The sequence below is a fragment of the Pipistrellus hanaki genome, assembly GCF_964339955.1.
Source record: "Pipistrellus hanaki genome assembly, chromosome: 3".
In the NCBI taxonomy this organism is placed as follows: Eukaryota; Metazoa; Chordata; class Mammalia; order Chiroptera; family Vespertilionidae; genus Pipistrellus; species Pipistrellus hanaki.
Genome location: NC_140505.1, coordinates 19963341 through 19982879, shown reverse-complemented (window position 1 = coordinate 19982879; position 19539 = coordinate 19963341). Strand labels below are relative to the sequence as shown.

At 44.1% G+C, this 19539-nt stretch overlaps 1 long non-coding RNA gene across 1 annotated transcript in view; it reads left to right on the top strand.

Annotated features, from left to right (window-relative positions):
• LOC311619076 overlaps positions 1-14593 on the top strand; it is a 41347-nt gene extending 26754 nt beyond the window's left edge. The window contains exons 2-3 of the long non-coding RNA XR_014794441.1: positions 4292-4398; positions 14486-14593. This is a non-coding gene — a long non-coding RNA (uncharacterized lncRNA). The remainder of the gene's footprint in view (positions 1-4291; positions 4399-14485) is intronic.
• Positions 14594-19539: the final 4946 nt, after the last annotated feature.

The window sequence follows — 19539 nt, the reverse complement described above, 5'->3', positions numbered from 1 at the left end:
TTAAACACACTACCCTGGCATCCATATGAATAAACACTTACCGAGTGCCTGTTCTATGCTGTCATTTTAATGGCTATTATCTCAGTTATGTCGTTATCTATGTATACATTATAGCTATATAGATCCATATACCACATAGCACATGTGTTATGTAGAGCACAGTTATCTCAATGAACTTAGATATGCTTTGCTTTATGTCCTCCCAACAATCTCAAGATTTACAAAAAAGTGCTTTTTAGATAACAGCCGTCCTAACACTAAGTGTTTATTCACGGTTCTGCTTTACTGACTATGAGAGGTAAGTAAACAGCTTTGCAGCTTGCTCTCTGTACCAGAGGTTTTGAAAGTGTGGTCCACCAATTACATGCATCAGGATCACCCAGAGTTCTTGCTAAAAAGACTGCCTTTTGGACTCCTCCAAGCTAACATTTTGGGGATAGGACTCAGAAAAGCATATTTTTAAATAAGTTCTTCAGGTTATTCTTAAGTGCACTGTGGTTTGAGAACTACTGTCTGAACCCCTGTTCTCCTTTGGCAATTCATCTGAAACATTTATGGAAGAGACTGCTCCAGGGAGCCCAGAAAAGAGGATGCTGACTGATAGCCATGCCTTTCCACACTGAAATTGCCATGAAAACCAGGGAACTTGGTCTGGCCACACCTAAATACCCACGAACATCTTGCTGAGCTGTAGTGCTGGACCCTACGTGAACTTTCCAGAACTGCAACTGCTATTTAAAAAAATGTTTTTTCAGTGCTTTTCATCTTGTTGGTCTAAACACATAAATGTCAGCAGAGGATGATGCAGCTTCGATGTCATTAGAGTTTCACTAACTGTCCTGGTTTGCCAGAGACGAAGGGGTTTTTCGGGATGCATGAGTTTCAGTGCCCAAACCACAAAGGTTCTGGACAAACTAGGATGAGTTGGCCACCCTAGCCAATGTGTCTTGTGAGTTGAAGCTAAACGCACCAGGAAAGGATATTGGAAATCGACATGAGTTATGAAATAAGGAAGACTAATGCGGGATGAAATATATTTGGGGATTCGTCAGATTTGTGGTGCAGGATTGAAGAGTTGATGACATTGAAGAGTGGGCAGTTTCTCTCAACCTTTAATAAGGGCCTTGTATCCAGCCTGTTGCATGGTGGGGCAGGGGAAGGGATGCTTGTCTTCCAATTCATGTCGTGTTTGACAGCAGTGGTGGGAACATAACTGGAGTGAGGAAGTTTGTTTCCTAACTCTACGAGGAGGCTGCCTTTTCTGACCCTACCATGAGCTGTTCGGTGCCTCTTTGCATGGTCCCGAGTTGGAGTGACAGCAAAGAGTGGACAATCTATTGGCGCCGTGGGACGTGGTGGATGGATGCATTTATTCTTTGTTCAGAAGTCTCTGGTCAGCTCTGGTGGGTGGGTGCTCTTGTATTGTGTGTTCATCACCTCAAGTTGTCTCCTTCCATCACCATTTATTCCCCTATATCCTCTTCTGCCTCCTCCAACTCCCGTTCTCCTTGCTGGTTTTCACAGCCAGAAACCACGGGGACTTCTCTTCCTGGCACTGGAACCCTGGGCTGACTTATTTACACGTTGACTCTTATGCGTGAGAGAAATAAACTAATATGGTTGAACCACTATTATTTTGACTTCTGTCATAGTAGCTGCATATTTTATCTAAGTAAGGTAGCTCTCTGTACTCCAGAGCCCTGTTTCTTAGTAGCCCCTTCAGGCATTGAAAAACGACTATCCTCAGTGTTAATAGTACAAATATTTTGAGGTTTCCCCCCCACCATTTCCTGATAAAGGGAACAGATTGCATTTAGCCTTTTCACTTCCCACTCCTCAGACATAGCTCCTCCATCCAATGAGAAACATCCATGGGTAGGTCAGGGCCAGGAGGGAGACTGTTGCCAGGATAAATCTCCTTATGGGGCTTGAATATGCAACCTTGACCTCATCATCAGCCAAGTCCACCAGGCTTTGCCTTTCACTCAGCAGATTCCTAGCCAGATTTGGGTGCTCTGGCGTCTGCCCGCTAATCCTATTCCTGTCAGATCAGGGGAGGGCAGGGGAATAAGGTGTCTCTTGGCTGCGTCCAGTAACCAGCTCTTCTTCCCTCAGAGCAGAGCTGCCAGTTACAGTCCTACTCCTGAGTGCAGTTGGGTTTTTTTCTTCTTGAAAATAGTTCCTTTTAATTTTTTCATGGAAAATGTCAGCAAAGATTCTCCGAGTAAGACCTGTAAAGTGTGTTTGTGTGTGTGTGTGTGTGTGTGTGTGTGTGTGTGTGTGAGTGTGTGTGTGTGTGTGTGTCAGTGTTTGGGCAGGATGGTAGACAGTGGGTGAGATGTGAAGTGAAAGGGGAAATGATTCACCATTTACTAGGTGGCCTCTTTGCGCCCAGTGCTTTATCAGACATTACATCATTTACTTATGAAGACAATCCTGAGTGGTAGGAGTTATCCTCCATATCTTACACATGCATAAGTGGGTACACACATAGGTTGCCAGCCTAAAGTAGCAGTGTCAAATGTAGCTCCTACATTTGCCTTCCATCAACTTTTCCATATAAACCAATCACAGATCATTTGTTATAACTTTAAACCATAATGGGAAAGGAGAAATTCCAGAAATATTTGGCCAATCTGATCATGAAACTGGCTGGAACTGGCCACATTGGTAATACAAGTAAAACAGTTAACTTTGGGGACCTGTGTTATGTAGGCTTTTCTTCCACTCAGAGTTGACTTCTGCCTTCTTGGCCTTCCTCATCTGTGTACTGAACAATAAAGACAACAAGCACGTGGCTCTGGTTGTGTTAAAGGACACTAATGACACTGGTAAAAGCTTTTATTTTTAGCCAGGAAGAGTATTTTTTGCTTGTTTTCTCATATGTCAATTCTTTCAATATAGTGCAAAATTTGAAATTAATATTCTAGACTGTTTTTTTATCCTTTAAAAATACATATATTAGAATTATTTTTATTACACAAACTTAAGTTCAACATTTGTCTTTATAGATAAAAAGAATTTCTTTTTTTTGTAATTATGTAATTTTATTTTATTTTTTAAATTGAATTTTTTATTAAATTATTATATGTGTACATATCTTTCCATTGCTTCCCCCTCCCATACATGCCCTCCCTCCCCAGAGTTTTGTGTCCATTGGTTATACTTATATGCATGCATAATAAAGAGAATTTCTCTGCCAATTTGCATGTGGAAAAACTCATGGAAAAAGAGAAGTTTCTTTTTTCTTTTAAGTGATATTCATTGCCTAGTTAAAAATTAACAACCAATCAAGAATAGCCTTTGAGTATATTACCTTCTTATCATTTCCCTATAATTAAAAATATCTATATAAATAAAAAGTCATTACAGTAATGACCAGTTGCTATGACGCCCACTGGGGCCAGTGAACTGACCAGTCAGGGTGTGGAGCAGGCCAGCCAACCTCCCATGGTCCCTCCCCGCAGCTGGCCCTGCCTCTGATTGGCCTCTCCCACCCCTATCGAGGGTGGGGCGGCCATTCACCCTCCCTTGCAGCCCTTCCCTCTCCCCTTCCCACCCCTGCTGCCCCCCCCCCCCCCAGCCCTGCCCCACTAACACAATTGGCCTGCAGCCCCTTCCCCTGGCTGGCCCCGCCCCTGATTGCCTCCCCACCCCAATAGGGGGCAAGGCTGGAAGGCCAACCTCCTGCAGCTCCCATCAACCCAGTTGGCCCATGGGCCCTCCCCCCAGTCAGCTGTGCCTCTGATTGGCCCCACCCACTCTGATCAGGGGCAGGGCCAGCTGGCCAACCTTCCATGGCCCCTCCCCCAGCCGATGACCCCTGATTGGCCCCTCCCACCCCATTCAGGGGTAAAGCAGGCTGCCCACTGCCCATATCCCCTCCCCATAGCTGGCCCTGCCCCCAATCGGCCACCCCCCTGATCAGGGGCGGGGCCCTCTGGCCAATTGTCCTTGACTCCTCTCCCCAGCTGGCCCAGCCCTGGACAGGCCCCAATCAAGGTGGGCTAGTCAGCCAACCTCCCGCCATCTCCTCCTTCCAACAGGCGGGCCCTGATCCACCCCTGTTGAGGTTGGCCGGACCCCACCCGTGCAGGAATTCATGCACTGGGCCTCTGGTATAATATAATTGTGATGAAGCTTTTTATTTCATGTTACACATACAAACGGGTCTTTTCTATATATTGGTTTGACTGTCTGCACATGTGCACACACACATACACATACACATTCAGCTAACCTCCTTTCTAACCACTGTATTGTAATGACATCCCTCTCCTCTCTTCTTTAGGTTGCAAATTGCCAGTGGGTGAGTGAGAAGAAACACTCCCCCTTCCCCAGGGCTGACTGCACTTTGCACCAACGTTTTGATGTCCCACGGTGTTCTGATGTCCCAAGGTGAGGTTGAGAAACAGCACCTGGGAGTTTCACAGGGCGCTGCTGCACGATTCTCCCATTGCAGGAAGAGGAGCCTGGCTCCAGCCAGGCAGTATCTTTTCTTGGATTGTGGCAGAGCTACTCCCAAAGCCTGCAATTCTTTCTTCTGGTGTCATAGAGTACTTCAGGGAATATAGGATCTTTTTCATTTCTGCCTTATCCATGCAACCCTTCCCTGTTCCTGATCAGGATTTCAGAATAGAGCTCTTTGGATAATACAGTAAGTGTTGGGAATAATAACTGACACTACTTTTTAAAAATAATCAGATTTATTGAGGTATAATTTTCATATCATAAAATTCACCCATTTTAAGTGTACAGTTTGATTAATTTAGTAAATTTATATAGCAGTGCAAGCATCACTACAATCCAGTTTTAGAACATTTCCATCACCCCCAAGTCTTCTAGTGCCCATTTAATGTCAATCTTCATTCCCACCTCTAGTCCAAGGCAAACATTGATATACTTTCTGTTTCTATAGATTTTCCCTCTTTAGAAATATCATATACATGAGATCACATAATAATTACTCTTTTGTGCTTGGTTCCTTTAATTTAGCATGATTTTTTCAAGGATCATTCATATTTTTGCAAGTAACATTAATTTATTCCCTTTTATTGCTGAATAGTATCCCATTATATAACTATTCTAAATATTCTGCTTATCCATTCATTTGTTGATGAATAACAGTTGGATTTCTCCCATCGTTTGGCTATAGTGAATAATGCTGCTATGAACACGGGTGTACAAATATCTGTGTAAGTCCCTGCTTTCTCTTCCTTGGGTATATTCCTAGAAATGGAATTACTGAATCACATGTAATTCCATGTTTAATTTTTTTGAGGAATTACATGTGATCCATAGAAGCTGCACCATTTCATTTTCCTACCAATAATACACAAGGTTCCACTTTCTCTACATCCTTGCCAACACTTGTTATTTCCTAGGTTAAATTTTTAAAATTTATAGCACTCATTCTAATGGTTGTGAAGTGATATCTCTTTGTTGTTTGATTTGCATTTCTCTGAGGATTAGTGATGATGAGCATTTTTTGATGTGCTTATTTGCCATGTGTATGTATATCTTTTTTGGAGAAATGTCCATTTATGTCCTTTGCCCATTTTAAAATAGAGTTCTTTGTTTTTGTTGTTGAATTGTAGTTCTTTATATTAGGTCTAGTAATAATTAATGTCGTTTTCTAATACTTTTTTAAATCGAATTTATTTAAATAATACAACAAAATTTAATCAACAATATAGTTGCCGTTGTTTTCTACTACTTGTGCCCAACGCTCAGGAAGCATTTTAATCCCTCTGTTGTAAAATTCTTGTGATTTTGATGCAAAAAATTCGGTCAATGCATTTTTGAGGCATTCTTCATTATTCAATTTTTTTCCAAGAAGAAAGTTTTGCAAAGAACGAAACAAATGGTAATTGGAAGGGGCAATATCAGGAGAATGTGCAGGTTGAGGGAGAACTTCCCATTCCAACTGGCGCAGTTTTTCAGCAGTGATTCTTGCAGTATGCGGTTGTGCGTTATCGTGGTGAAGAATTACGCCCTTCCGATTAATCAGCGCGGGTTCTTTTTCTCTTAAAGCTTGGGCTAACCTTTCCAATTGGGCACTATACACTGCACTTGTAATGGTTTGGTTAGATGGTAAAAGTTCATAATGAAGAATTCCTTTAAAATTCCATCAAACACACAACATCACTTTTTTCGCATGCAAGTCAGGTTTTGGCGTGGGCTGCGGAGCCTCATTTTTGTCCAACCATTGAGGACGCCTTTTCAAATTAACATACAGCACCCATTTTTCATCTCCAGTAACAATTTGCTCTAAAAACGGCAAACGGTTTTGACGAGAGAGGAGCGAACTGCAAATTGTGACTCTTTGATTACGGTTGTTGTCGGTCAACTCATGAGGAACCCATTTTCCAAACTTTTGGACTTTGCCAAGTGCACGCAATTGATTGGAAATTGTTTTTTGTGAACAATTTAAAGTTGTCGCAAGCTCTTGTTGGGTAATTTGAGGATTTTGCACCAAAAGAGCTTGAAGAGCTTCTTGATCAAAATTGGGCACACGGCCTCCACCACTCTTGTCATCTAACGAAAAATTTCCCTCGCGAAATTTCTCAAACCAACGCTGGCATTTTCTGGCGCCAACTGCATCTTGACCAAGAGCACTACAGATGTTTTTTGCAGCCTCGCTTGCTTTTCTTCCTAATTGGAACTCGTAAAGCATGCAGTGCCGAATATGCTCTTCATCCGCCATCTTCTTAGCCCTAGTTTTGCAACAAAAACCAAACCAAACACAAACTTTTTCAAGCAAAACTTGTTAATTGCACTTCACACGTTCTGTAGATACCACGTGTTTGAAGGTTATGTCAATACAAGTCAACGCCAAGCAAGATTTTAAACGAATGTTAAAAAACGACATTCATTACTACTCGACCCGATATATTCTGGATATCAATTACTTATCAGTTATATGATTTGCAAATAATTTCTCCCATTCTCTGTGTCACTTTGTCACTCTGTTGATAGTGTCTTTTGATGCACAAAACTTTACTTTGATGGACTCCAACTTACCTATTTTTTCTTTCGTTGTTTGTACTTTTGGTGTCACATCCAAGATATCATTACCCAAATAAAATGTCAATAGGCTTTCTCCCTATGTTTTCATCTAAGAGTTTTATAGTTTTAGCTCTCTTGCTTGGATCTTTGATCCATTTTGAGTTAATTTTTGTACATAGTGTAAAGTAAAGGTCCAACATCATTCTTTGTTGTGTGTAGATATCTAGTTTTCCCGGCATCATTTGTTGAAGACTATTGAATAGTGTTGGCATTCTTGTCAAAAATCACATAACCATATATGCTAGGGTTGACTTCTGAGCTATCTGTTCTATTCCATTGGTTTATATGTCTGTCTTGATGTCAGTGCCTTACTATTTTGATTAGCATAGCTTTGTAGTATGGGTTGAAATCAGGACATGTGGAACCTTCAATTATGTTCTTCTTCAAGATTGTTTTGGCTATTCAGGGTCCCCTGAGATTCCATATAAATTTTAGGATGGATTTTTGTAAAAATGTTGTTAGGATTTTGGTAGACATTGCACTGAATCTGTAGATCTTTTAAATTTTTTCTTAAATTTGTTTATTGATTTGAGAGAAAGAAAGGAAGGGAGAGGGAGAGGGAGAGGGAAAGAGAGAGAGGGAGAGGGAGAAAGAGACAGAATATTGATTTGGCTTATTGGGATAATGCTTTACAACTGAGCTACCTGGTCAAGGCCTGTAGATCCTTCTGAGTTGCATTGACATTTTACCGATATAGTCTGAATTAGTAGGGCATGCTTTTCTATTTTTGTGTCTTCTTTAATTTCTTTTAGCAATGTTTTGTAGCTTTCAGTGTACAAGTCATTAGTCTCCTTTGTTAAGTTTATTTTTGTCTTTTATTCTTTTTTATGTTATTGTAAATGAAATTTATTTTTTTATTGTTAGTGCATAAATATACAGCTGATTTTTGTGTTTCCCTCATAATTTTAAGAGACCCATCATCATTTGACATCTAGGAGTTATTTTGAGAAATTTGACCCATTCTGAGTCCCATTTCTTTATGCCACTGGCTCCCTCCACCTATTTCTTTAAGCCATGGAATTTTTATTGGTCACCCCTTTACCTTTGATATTCTGAAGTTTCACAATGATGTTCCTTGATGTGGATTTTTAAAATTCACTGTGCTAATTACTCTTGGAATATCCTTATGTACTTTAGTTCTGGGAAACTTATTTAATTTTCCAGATAGTAATTTCCTTTCCATGAATTTTTCTCTTCTGTCTTTATAAAATTCTTATTACTTGGATTTTGGCTCCTTGGGATAACACCAGACTTTCATACTTTTCTACTTGTGTTTTCTAACTTACTGTCTAATTTTCTTCTAATTTATGGAGATTTCCTTAATTTTTAATTTAAAAAATTTAATAATGATATTTTGGTTATCAATTTTAATTTCTAACAGCTCTTTCTTATTTTCAAGGTGAGCCTTTTAAATACTATTTTACTTTTGCTTTCTGGCTGGAAAATCATCTTATCTCTTGAGGATATTATTTCTTTGTCTACTTCTCTGGCAATTTTTTCTCATGTTTGTTTTAAATGTATCCTCTATGAGAAGGATTTCTGCCAGGGTTTGATGATTCTGGGCTCTCTCTCCAGGCATAAATGGAGGCTGTTTGAGTGGAGGAACTTCACTGGGAGGGGTACTGATGAGGCTGCCAGTGGCCCTTTTCATGGCATCCCTCTAGTATCAGGATATGTCATTTTGTTCTACCAAAGATGTATCATCCAGTCTCCTGCTTCAGAATTCTGCTGATGGGTGGCAGAGTGTACTCGGTTGCTTGCATTCCAGACACAGAGCAGTAAAAGGTGGGTTGTATGTTTCACCATGTTAAGAGGAGACTTTCATAGAATTCCCCTGTTTTTACTTGTTGTCTAGGTCCTGTCCTTTGATGAACCCATCTCCCTGAATTCAGAGCCTCTTTGGTTAATTTTTTTTCTTGAGTCACAGGTAAGCTAGAGGCTTGGCTGCTTGTGTTGGTGACTCCTGGAAAGTCTCTGAGAAAGACTTTCAATCCTTTCTCTTCTTTTCACTCTAACTCCCACATCCACAGGTTTGCTGGCTGAAATTTTGTATCCAAGCTTGCCAACACCACACTGTTTTGAATATGTTTGCTTTGTATTTAGTATCTGGTGAGGTAAGTCCCTCCTCACTATTCTGAATTTTCTTAGGTTTTCTGAGACTTTTTTTTAATATATGAATCCAAACGATCACAAAGAATTTCCATAGCATCATACACATATTATTATAATAATTTAATTTAGTTTTCCAAAAAATCCTGTTGGGATTCTAACTGAATTCTTATTCATTCTTGTATCTCTAGTGCCTTATGTAGGGCCTGGATCATGTTAGGCTTTCAAAAAAGCATCTGTTACATGGAAATAAACCTCTGATCCCCATTCCTGTGCTCTTCCTATTACCATGTCCTTTCTGATTTGTGCTCACATCACAGAGCCAGCTGGTAGCAGAACCTGAAAAACTCAGGCATCATAACTCACCATCCAGTGCTTTTTACAACACGGACTGGTAAAACCATTCAGAGCAGTTACACACAGTCCAGCGTACAGGCCATGCCCACGCAAATGGAAGGTCACAAAGTCATGGAAGCCACAGTGCTTTAAAATCCCAAAGAAATATCTCTGCCTTGGCCAACAGGTCTCAATCCCATAGCAAGCTTCTGTGCGGGGCGGGGTGTGGGGGGAAGGAGAAGGGGGGAAGGGGGGGAGTAAGATGGGTGTCCTCTAGCTGGGATGGGGACCTTTATAGTGAGGTAGAGGGAGTGTTGCTGAGTGTATTTATGTTTTCCCAAAGGAGGAGCCGTATTTCAATGGCATAAATATGAGTGCAAAAGTAGGATGGTTTATCTGCCACGTCTGATCCATGTGGAGTTTTAGTAATAAAGTTTATTAGGGCCCCTGATTTAATATGACACATTTCCAGTGCAAATTACTCTGAGATCATCGTGTTCACAATATATGACAGAAATCTTTTAAGTGTGAGCATAAGTTCTGAATTAATTTAATAGCCCAGTCTGGGAAAAGGCATGTGGTTTAAAGCATAATATTATGCAATTATGCACTGGGCTCCGACATGTCTCTTTCACCTACCCCCACTTCCCGTGGCACCTTTCACAAGCTCTTCTTCCTACCTTGACTCCTCTGGCCTCTTCTCAAGGAGGTTTGGAAGAGGATGTACTAGGGTGGCCAAGGCTAGAGACTGTCCATCCTTCTGTGCCTGGGGGCCCCTGAGCACAGCTGGTTTTAGTTCTAAATGGTGCCCACTCCAAGGGATGGACAGGGACTGATGTGAAAATGGTGCTTAGCCTCTATGATACACCGCCTGTTAGTGGTTTGGGAGGTGGCGGGAGAGTGAGCATGACATGACATTGGAGGGCCTCTGCTGCAGGAGCACAAACACAACCCTTCCATCGTTCCAGATGGGAAAAGAAGGACAGCGGCCAAACACAGGCCCGGCTCTCAAATGCACATGAAATCGCTATGTAAATTGTGAAATACAAGTCGTGGTTCTGTTTATCTCCTGGCAGTGTAAAACCAAAACAGAATCAAACTTTCATCAAGATAGAAAACAGAAAATAAAGAAAAACGATGATCCCTTTGGCATAACTGACCAATATAACTTCGGGAGTCTATCTTGTGAACAGAACTGTGACCCTCTGGTCAAAGAGAAAAGTAGACCAAACTCTCCACTCCTGCTCAGATTTTATAGGAGCTGGGCTTGGCTTCTGGCTCACTCACTAAGTTCTTCCTAGGCAATCCTGTAATTGTCCTGGGCCTCAGGCTCCCCTTGTCCTGATCAGTAGATTGGGACCCTGGGCCAGAGGAAGCCCGAGGCCTCAAAAGAGATGCTCTGCTGTGGCCTTCTGGTGTGTTTCCTATTTCAGCATCCAAGCAGAGAAGGGAAGGGACCCCCGAGTGCCCAGGGATCAGACCTTTTTCCTGGCTGTGGTGTTTCTGACACTAGAACAGGAATGTGCTCCAAGTGGATAAGCTCCTCAGAGGTGGCCAGCAGGGAGAAGGGAGGTCCTCCCACAATCCTCATTTCATGGGGGGCACTGTGGAGAGTGACTGTCATTCCTAGTTCAGCTCCCCCATCACATGTAGGAATTGCCAACAGCAAGACTTCAGAGTAAGATTTGTTTATTTAAAAATGTATTTTTATTGATTACAGAAAGGAAGGAAGGGGGGGGAGAGAGAGAGAGAGAGAGAGAGAGAGAGAGAGAGAGAGAGAGAGAGAGAGAGAGAGAGAGAGAGAAAGAGGGAGAGAGAAAGAGAGAGAGAGAGAAAGAGAAAGAGAGAGAGACTGAGAGAGAGAGAGACATCAGTGATGAGATAGATCGTTGATCAGCTGCCTCTTGCATGCCCACACTGGGGATCAGGCCTGAAACGTGGACATATACCCTGATGGAAATTGAACTCTGACCTCCTGGTTCATAGATCGAAGCTCAACTACTGAGCCACACTGGCTGGGCTAAGAATGAGTTTTATCAAGAGATCCCACATCTCTCTTTCTAGGGAGAAGTGGCAGCAGCCGTCTTTTCAGCAAGGAGGAGCTGTTGGAGGGGTGTTCTCCTGACTGAGGAAGCCATACTCCATCCACCCCACACCCAAAGGTCTCTGGTGCTGGGCCACCTTCTCTTCTGTGCCTTGGTCCGTGTGAACCCCCCTGGTTGTTTGCTGGAGCTTTATTCTGGAGCTTTATTCTCCTTCAAAGTTCTGCTCAGGTCCCACCTAGTCCATAAAACTTTCCTGGAAAAAAAACCCCCAACAGTCAACAATAATGTCTTTCTTCATGGGCCTCCCATTGCATTTGCTACTTAAAATATACCTTTGGCACTTAGTGATGTTCCCATTAGCTCTTGCATTGTGTCCTGTCTTCTTTTATTCTCTAATTACTTCCTGTGGGCAAGTCTTGTCTGACCAGCCAGGCTATAAATGCCAGCCCCGCCCAAGGCTCACATGTTGGGGAGAGAGGCTCCAGTGGATTCTTGCCTATTTAAATCGGGGAGAAAATCAGAGACTGTTTGTGTGATGAGGGGCAGGGTTGGGGATGTGCCAGCCTTCCTGAGGAGTGGGCTGCGCTTTCAGTAGGGAAGGGTCTGAGGAGCCGGGACACAGGGCATGCTCTCCTCTGGTTTCCTATGCCTCCCTTTTTGCCCCCTCCACTGGGGAGAACCTGACCAGCCTGCACCTCCGTCTGTTCTCAGGACCTCTGTCCTCTGTGCTTCTCTCTCCAGTGATGGCACTTGAATCCCCCATTTCCTTGTGTATAAATCTAAACCCTTTAAAAATCAACTCTAGCCCTAATGGTTTGGCTCAGTGGATAGAGCATTGGGCGCGGTGGACTGAAGGAATCCCGAGTTCCATTCCGGTCAAGTGTATGTACCTCAGTTGTAGGTTCCCTGGCCCTGGTCAGGGCTCATGCAGGGAGCAACCAATTGATGTGTCTCTCTCACAGTGATATTTCTCACTGTCTGTCCCTCTCCCTTCCATTCTCTTTAAAAATCAATGAAAAAATTTCCTCGGCTGAGGATTAACAACAACAACAAAAAGATACTTTAAAAAAATCGGCTCTTATGCCATCTCTTCCAGAAAGTGTAGCTGGATCCCTCAGCTGAAAGTTCCCTTTCATGCCACCAAACCCCACTGGCATCCATTTACATCTCTTAGATGGGGCTGGTCCCTTTCTCTTCTTAGTTACAGTATTTGTTCAGGAACTCCTTTTTGTATTAACGTTTCTATTGTTGCTGTAACAAACGACCACAAACATAGTGGCTTAAAAAACACAAATTTACTACCTTACAGTTTTGCAAGTCAGAAGTCCAACATGGATCTCACAGGGCAAAAGTCAGGTGTCAGCAGGTCTGCATTCCTTCTGGGGACTCTAGCGGAGCTCCCTGGGCTCCGTTTCCTTGACCTTCCCAGCTCCAGAGGACGCCCCCATTCCTTGGCTTGCGGCCTCCTCCTGTCTTCTTCAAAGCCAGCAGCATCGAATTTCTTTGGCTCCGCTTTCATTCCTACGTTACTTTTGATGGTTCATAGGACAGATTGGCCCACCTGGATAACCCAGGATCATCTCCCGTCTCAAAGTCCTTAACTTGAATCACTTTTGCAACCTTAATTCCCCTTTACCATGCGACATATCATATCCACAGATTCCAGAGATTAGGAGGGGTCATCTTTGGGGGAGGCGATTATTCTGTGCGCCACTTCCCCTTTTTGGTTGTTCCTTAAGGTTGTTTAGTAAGCATTTTTAAAAATTCAGTTAAGTTTTAAGCAGTTAAGCACTGTGCAAGCAGCTGGAGATATAGAAAGGGGTGCGACATAATCTCTTCCCTCAAGAAGTTTAAAACCTGGTTAGGCAAGACAGACACGAAACAATGACAGAGCAACTGACCAGGGCGGTAGTGGAAATGATTGTGGGGAGTGGTATTAGTCCAGAGAAGGGGTAGGTGACCTTTTCTGGAGTAAGTAGGGTGGGGGCTGGTCGGGAAAGACCTCACCAAAGACGTGGCAATTGATTAGGTACTGAAGAACAGGCCATGCTCACCGAGTGGATCGCCAGGAGGCAGAAGCCTGGTGTTTGGAGGGGATATCATACATGGTTTGGGTTGCTGTAGCATTAGATATGAAGAGAGGAGCAAGTGGTAGGGAGAGGAGTCTGGAGAGGCTGGCAGGAGCTGGGTCACAGGGGCCTTTTACGCCAAGAAACTTGGATCTAAAGTAGTGGGAGATGAGGAGACTTTTGAGGGCTTTAAGGAAAATCATCTCCGAAAGTTTGGTGGAAAACCATAAGGAAGTAGTGACACACAAGACGAGAGGAAAGAATGTTACAAAGGAGTGATGATGCATCAACAGTGTGAACATCCGAAGGAGGTCGGGTCATTGGAGGAATGAGCCCCATCATTGGGTTTGACAGCAAGGAGATTTCTGGTGTCCTCTGTGGGAGCAGTTTCCATGGAGAGGTGGGGCCAGAGGCAGCCTGCAGTGGACTGAGGGGTGATTGGGGGTGAGGAGGGAAGGACACGAGGTAACAGCAACTTGGCCAACAAAATGAGGAGAGCTGTGGGTGGTAGCTAGAGACCATGAGGGTCTCGGGAAGATCCTGTGGGCCAGATCGATATCTACTCCTCCTCTGGAGGTCACCCCAGCACCTTCCACAGTGTGAGACACATGTAGCTATTCAGTAACGTGTGAAGAACGGCAGAGCGCACCTCACACGTTTCCTGGAAGAGGCTGAGTGAGGCACCATCTCGGGTTTGCTCACCAGGGATGCCTTGCTGTCCAGCGGGGTTCTGGGAAGCAGCTGAAGTCATGAGCTCTGTTCCCAGTCACGTGCTTTCCCGAAGCTCGGAAGGCAGGCGGCCAGGGTGTCAACACCTCAGGTCACACCACATAACGCAGGGCCTAATTTGACTTTCAGGCTGATGTCAACGTTTCGTTACCTTGCTGCGAAGCCCAGCTTGAAGACTACATGAATTTACATTTGCCTGCGCTCCAATAATGCATTCCAGATCAGCGCCGGCAACGGTGACACAGAGGTAGATGCTGGCATTTCCTGGATTAAAAAACCCCCTCTTTCCTCGTGTGCAGAGACTGTGAAGTTTTGGGGCTTTAGTTCCTTGGGGGAAGTTCCACCAGCTCAGGTAGGGTAATCCCATTTAAAACCAGGGAGTCACCACAGGTGAAAAGAGACTCATCCTTCATACTATGAGGTGATGGCATTGTTATGGGTGCCCCAGTTTCAGGACCATTTTTCTCAAGGTTAATATGATTCCTCTAAGCCCTAGCTGGTTTGGCTCAGTGGATAGAGTGTTAGCCGTCGGACAAAAGGGTCCCGGATTCGATTCCGGTCAAGGGCATGTTCCTTGGTTGCAGGTTCCTTCCCGGCCTAGGCCCTGGTTGGGGCTTGTGCAGGAGGCAACCAATCGATGTGTTTCTCTCACATCGATGTTTCTTTCTGTCTTTCCCCTCTCTCTTCCACTCTCTTTAAAAATTAATGGGAACATATCCTAGGGTGAGGATAGAAAAGATAATAATAATAATAATTTCCCCCTAAGGTTGGATGTGCATCCCCACCCCACCTGTGGGGAAGCAGGACTCCGGCAGAGTCCAGGCAGAGTCTTCTGGGATCTGTCTCTAGGACACCAGCCCAGGCCCAGGTGCACAATGAGCACTCCTGGAAGGTGTGCATGTTTCTAATGCGTAGCTCCCCACCTAAACTTCGTGTGGAGGAGGGTGACGGGAAGGACGCGGAGTTGTCTCCCATGCTGCCTCTCTCCCCAGCATCCCAGCCTTGATTTTGAACTCTGTCCTCCCTCTCCATCCCCCTTTGACTGTCCTCAGGGCTTGGTCCCTTATTGGCTTCTCTTCCTGCCCTCCAGCACCAGCAGGTGCTCCCCATTCTCGTTTTATTATTTTATTTCCATCATTTTTTTTGGTGTGCGTGTGCATGTCTGTCTCTGTCTCTAAGCCGCAAGTCTCTGTGTCTTATTTAACTCAGTATCCTCAATGTCCAGCACAATGCTTAGGGCCTGGCCAGTTCACCAAACAGAAGAACAAATTTACAAATATGCCACTGTTAGCCATCCTTCAAGGCTCACCCAACTCACTCTCTATTGTCCAATTTCTTTCAGACCAATCATCTCTCAATTCTTACCCTTGATTCTTACCCTTGATTCAACAAGCATTTACTGAGCACCTATTATGGCATTTGGTGCTATGAATAAATTTGACTAGATTCCTGTCTTTCAGAAATGTTAGGAATAGTTGAAAATAGAGGTAGGTTACTCAACAATTGAGATAGATGCTATTATAGTGAAACAGTTGCAGACTAATAAAGGCCATTTTTAATAACCTTAGAAGATTTATTTTAGTGAACGTTTTATCACTTCAGTGCTAGAATGAAATTTTAATGGAGCCAAGCATAAAACCCTGAATTTGCTGTTCTATTGTATCACAGAGTAAACATTTTTCTAAATCAGAAAATAATGTGTTTATTATAGAAATTCAGGAAAATATAAAAGTAAAAAGGAGAAATAAAATTATTAACTCACATTCAGAGATAACTACTGTTAACTTTTTGGTATATATCATTTTAGCCTATTTATCATCTACCCATAAATGTCTTTTTAAAAAAAAATTTAGACAAACAAAACATAAAGCTGAAATCCTGAGAGTTTTTATTCCTTTCCCCCCTTTTATTATAAACACTTTATTATGAAATATATGAAAAATATGATTGTTAATGACTATGTAATATGACCATACCATGATTAAAATTAAAAGTATTCTTATTGCTTTGGATTAAGATAGTTTTCAATTTTTCTTTATGATAATTAGTAGGAAAATCTTTGTATAAAATTCTGTATTATTTACCTATTTTTTTCCTTTTGAGGCATTCATTTTTTTCCTATTGATTTTTTAAAAGCCCCTTTACATATTAAGAACATCCATCTTCTGACATATTTATTAAAAATATATTTCCTGGTCTGTCTTTTAATTTTGCTTAGTATAAGGTTTTTAAAGCCAGAAGGATCTTTGAGGACTTTAAATCTAACTCCCTCATCTTAAAAACTAAAGCCAAAACGTTCAGGTGACTCCCGATGGCTTATAGAGCCTGCTGCAGAGCAAGCCTTGAACTCAGGACTCTGGGCCCCCAAGCTGGGAACCCTCAGCGTCTCCTCCAGCCATGCACACATCAGTCCTGATCATGTGTCAGGCTCTTTGCTTTCCAACAGGTTCATTTGCGCTGGTGTTGCCTTCCCATAGGAAGGGCAGGGATTGTCTCTCACACCTGTTCTCCGTCCTCCTATCTGCTCCCGGCCCTCCTTTCCTGCTTCCAGCACATTACTTGACACACTGCTAGGAATGTGATTAGCACTTTTTGGTTGATACATTGGTGTTTTTTAAAAAAATACATTTTATTGATTTTTTACAGAGAGGAAGGGACAGGGAGAGAGAGTCAGAAGCATCAATGAGAGAGAAACACCAATCAGCTGCCTCCTGCACACTCACCATCCTCCCTCCCCAACCACTGGGGATGTGCCTGCAACCAAGGTAAATGCCCTTGACTGGAATTGAAGCCAGGACCCTTCAGTCCACAGGCCGAGGCTCTATCCACTGAGCCAAACCAGTCAGGGCGATACACTGTTTTTAAAACAGTGTCCAGCAATGATGATGCAAAGTATCTCCTTTCATGCTTACAATAAATCTACGAGGAAGGCAAGGCCGACATCACTGTCCCTATGTCACAGATGCGGATAGTGAGGGGAGCACACTTGCAAGGACTTATGCCAGACCACGACAGCACCAGGACTGCAATAACGTTCTTTTGATGTCAAACTCCAAGTTCTTTCTGCTGCACTGCATTCCTTTCCCACAGGCCTTTGCTTCTGACCCACGACCCCCAACTGGGGCAAAAGCCGGCTGTTGTTTTTTACTCTGGGGTGGGTTAAAGAGGTGAAGCAGGAGGCCAACTGGTCACTCCTTTTTGTACTGGGAGCCAGGACCATGGGGTGAGGTCTTGCTGACTGAAAAACCAGAAGCCCGTGAACCGGAGCCAATTTCACGAATGCAGAGGGTCAAGCTGAACTCATCCTGGGTTTTTACTTTTCTTTATTCATTTTGTTGAAGTAAAATTCATATAACACACGATTTAATCTTTTTACAGTGAACAATGCTTTAGCATTTAGTAATTAGAAATACTTCTATCTAGCCCCCAAAACATGTTCATCAACCCATTCCTGTCTAGCTCCAAAATATTTCATCACCCCAAATAAAACCCGGACACACTGAACAGTCACTCCTCACTCTCCCCTTCCCCAGCCCCTGGCAACCACTAGTCGACCTGCTGTGTCTGTGATTTACCTGTTCTGGAGATTTCATATCCAGGGACCCATACACCATGTGGCCTTTGAGCCCGGCTTCTTTCACTTAGCATCATGTTTTCAAGAGCTGCCCATGGATGACGTGTGCCAGTACTTATCTCCTTTTTATGCCAGCATGATATCCCATTGTTTGGATGTGCCACGTTTGCTTATCTAGTCACCTATCGATGGACTTTTAGTTTGTTTCCACTCAGCTTGGGTATTAAGGGTAAGGGTCAGAGAGCTAGTAATCCATCCAGTCCTAAAATCAACCCTCTCTAGAAACGACCACCCCAACCCCTGGTTGAAGATGGGTTTCTCTAGGGGAGAAAGAGGCTCTTCAGTGACTCCCGATGGAGATGCCTCCAGGAGCTCGGCTGAGGAGCAGAGGTGTGAATGTGGTGAAGAAGCTCCCTTTGGGAACTCCTAGGCCCCTGGCAGGGGTGGGGGTGGTGGCGTGGCTGGATGGCACAATGATGTGGTAGAGAGTGTGGACCCCCTCCTGGCCCAGGGCTGCTCTCAGGATCCTCCCCCAGGCAGGAGAGGAGCTGCCTGCAATGCAATCCTCTCTCCTCCACTTCGTTAACCACTTCAATTAGCCCATGAACTTGAGATGCTTCATCAGCTGGCTGGATCAGCAGCAAAATTAAGCCGTCACGTTTATGAACTGCCCTGTGAGTTCTGGGAGGGACTCTGCATATTTTACATTTAATAACTTGCCTCTCGTTTTTATTTATAATGTTAATAATGATTTGGGGGTTGCTCTGGGCGAGTGCAGGGAGAGAGAGTGAAAGCCAGAGAGCGAGAGCGAGAGCGAGAGCGAGAGCGAGAGCGAGAGCGAGAGATATCATTTAACACAGAAAGAGGGGAAGACATGTGACAGGGATGACAGCTCTTACCCCTGCCTACCCCACAGGAAGGAGGGCTGCCCCTGAGGCAGGTGGTTGGTTACTTGGGCCTTGCAGACTGCTCTTTCTCTGGGGCCCAATGACCAGGAGCTGGGCAGGAGTCCTGGCATGCTACTGTCTGCCCACTCTGACGTGGGTGTGGGCTCCAGGCCACTGGGTGGGCTTTAGGAAGACCAGTCCCCAAGTGGGGCCCTTCTTCCCCTCTTTCCTGCCCTCAGGCCTGCATCATCAGCTTCCCCGAAGGCCTATCTGAGGGGGAACAGGTGCCAGGTTGGATGAAAGAAACAGGAGTTTTGCCCCAGACATGTTTCAGAGGGTGCCTGTGTGACTAGAAAGTCCCTTAGCATCTTTCAGGATGAGTGTGCTAGTGACTCCTCATTCTGGATATGAGGACATTAAGGTCTAGAGGGGCCACGTGACTTCCCAGATGACCTGCTGGTGACCGGTAGCACTAAAGGGGCCCGGACGGGCCCCGGGGATTCCCATTTCAGGGTGGGGAGTGGGGAAGCTGGCCTCTTAGCTCACCCCCCTGGGCTCAGTCTGCAGCTCTGCCTCTGACTATTCCTGGTTCTCTGAATGTGTCCATCTCCATTGCCCTGGAGGAGAAGGGGGGCGAGGGTGAGGAGGGAGAACCCAGGAAAGGCTGGCGATGGGAGGAGGCTGAATGGGGCAGGACCGCAGCCATTTACTTTGACTGCTCA